The following is a 2,699-nucleotide window of genomic DNA, read 5'->3' on the forward strand; positions in this document are numbered from 1 at the left end:
AGCAGAAATAAAAATACCCACACTGCCTTCTTCCACCCCATTTAGAACCACAATCTGATACCCTGTGTCTTTACTTGGAGACAAAATATTAGGTGCGTAGCACAGTCAATTCTCCTATTCTAGATGTCATACAAAATAACTGAGAGAAAAGCTTAGTGAAAGAAAGACTGAGAAGCTAGTTCAGACATATTGAAACAAAATAAATAGTTAGCAAGTGCCATGGCACTTTTAAATCTAATGCTGACATAGCCACAAACAGGCAAGTCTAGTACTATAAAAATACCTTATACACCTCTAATAATTTTTATCCTGGTACAGCCTCAGATTATCATTCCTGATTCTTGGTATGCAGTGATAAAGCTCCAAAAAGAAGTCCAAGAGTAATCAAGAGACACTTTAAGGCCTTGAGACAAATGCTTAAGGAAGTAGGAGCACAAGTAGTATTCCCCTCAATCCTTCCAGTTGCAAGGAATTATAAGTTAAAAACAGGAAGAGCCAGCAGATCAATACCTGGCTCTGAGCCTGGTATCCTCAGGAGAATTTTGGGTGTTTTGATCATGGGCTGCTCTACAGAACCACAGACCTGCTGGTGACAGACCAGGCACACCTGTCCCGAAGGGAGAAAAGAAAGGATCTTTGCAAAGGAATTAGCAGGGCTCATTGAAAGAGCTTTAAACTAGATTAGAAGAGGGGAAGGGATAAAGCCAGGATCCATAGAGACAAGCATGGGGGCAACACCCCAATGTTTGAGGGATGGTGTGCTATCAAGGCCCTTCAGTCTGCTTCTCAGTGAAGTTAGGGGATGGAGAAACATGCAGCAGCAAAGATGCAAGAATTATTGATGTGTTAGAAACCATGGACACGCCTGAGAATAGCCATGTAGGAATTAGGGCTTCTCCCTCCTAAAAAGTGGTGGAATCAATAGCCCAAGTGAAGTGCATCTCCACCAATGCACACAGCATGGGCAACAAACAGGAGGAGCAGGAAGCTGTTGTGCAGCAGGATTACAGCATAGGTTGTCACCATGGAAACATGGTGGGATGTGTCACACAACTGTAGTGCTGAAAAGGATGATTAGAAACTCTTCAGAAGGGATCAGCAAGGAAGGAGAAGCAGAGGGTTAGCACTGAATGTTGGGAAACAGTCTCGGAGATTCCTGGAGCGCGCAGAAGATAATTTCCTGATTCTGAGGGGAGACATTGCTCTCTACAACTACCCAAAAAAGGAGGTTGTAGCGAGGTGGGGTTCAGTCTCTTCTTCCAGGTAACAGGCGATGGGACAAGAGGAGTGGTTTAGACTGGATATTAGGGGAAATTTCTTCATGGAAAGGGTTGTCAAGTATTGCAACAGGCTGCCCAGGGAAGTAGCGGAGTCACCCTATCTAGAGGTATTTAAAAGACATGTAGGTGTACCACTCAGGGGCATGGTTTAGTCAGTCTTGGCAGTGCTGAGTTAAGGGTTGGACTTGATGATCTTGAAGGTCTTTTCCAAACTAAAAAATTCTGTGTTTCAATGGTAATACTACCTCAACTCCTTAGTATTTTATTTTCTATATTTTACTTCTTCAGTGCTATAATGAGGTGCTCAGGGTATTTTAGGAATCTAGACTTTTTCCCTTGTTTTCAATCTTTTGAGGAAATTTGCACTGGCAAGAAGGGTTACATGTATGCATCTTTTTACAAGAAGTGCCTTTAATCCATCCCCAGCATTCAATACACACATTTGCTGAAGAAATCAGTGAGTTAATCAGATTGTTTTTAATTTTTAAAGGACAGCTTAGAGTTTATGTACTATGGAGAAAGGCATTCCAATGATTTAAGGAATCACAGAAAATAGGCAGAATTTTTGTGTGGTAACAGCACATCAACTGGAAGGAAATACAGCTTTGATATAATTGCTGGTTCCATTTATGCCTCTGAATGAAGCGCTATCATTTAGGTGATGTTGACCGGCTAATTACTGTAATTGGTCAGGATGTTAAAAAAAAATTTAAAATGTCCTTTCCATGTATATATTTGGAGTATGGTTTTTTCATATTGTGTAATTACCATTAGTGGGTCCAAGCAGGCTCCTTAAATTATGTACAAATAAATTCTCTTAGAAAAATTTACGAACAGATGAAATGTTTAGATACGTGAAGACTGTTAGCAAAATCTGCACCCTGATTAATCATAGGTTTTGCTGAACAAAGTCAGACCTGAAGAGCCTGAAGTAGTGGTTAGAGATCAGGATGAGTCAGAACAACAGCGACCTGGACAAGCCCCTGTCTCTGCTGCTCCTGGGAAAGCAGATCTGGTACAAGGCAAGGAGCAGTGGCAGGTACCTGCAAGGAGCCACAGCAGCAGACAGGTTTCTATGCTTTAGTTTAGGGGACAGATGGGCATGACAAGTCCTCTAGCACAGTTCCCAACTGAACATGCAGGTGCTGCATCTCAGCTTTACAGTCAGAGTCAGGCAGTCTGCATCAGCTTCTGTGATGCACTGATGCACCTGGTGCTGGGTGTCTCTTATTTAAAGCTACCTCAGGTGTATTTATATTGCTTTCCAGTTGCTTCGATGATGGTTGTATAGATATGGAAAAGAAAAAGAGTGGAAAAAGATATAGAGGAGGCAAAAGAAACAAGGCAGGAAGGAAGGGAAGGGAAGGGAAGGGAAGGGAAGGGAAGGGAAGGGAAGGGAAGGGAAGGGAAGGGAAGGGA

General features: G+C 42.3%; 1 protein-coding gene across 1 annotated transcript in view; it reads left to right on the top strand.

Moving 5' to 3' along the window:
• Window positions 1-2,699, top strand: part of LOC114061731 (neurexin-1-like) — a 235,235-nt gene that overhangs the window by 116,386 nt on the left and 116,150 nt on the right. The window lies entirely within an intron of this gene.

This window comes from Empidonax traillii, unplaced genomic scaffold (genome assembly GCF_003031625.1).
Source record: "Empidonax traillii isolate 1590-97213 ecotype Southwest subspecies unplaced genomic scaffold, ASM303162v1 scaffold354:size1052128, whole genome shotgun sequence".
In the NCBI taxonomy this organism is placed as follows: Eukaryota; Metazoa; Chordata; class Aves; order Passeriformes; family Tyrannidae; genus Empidonax; species Empidonax traillii.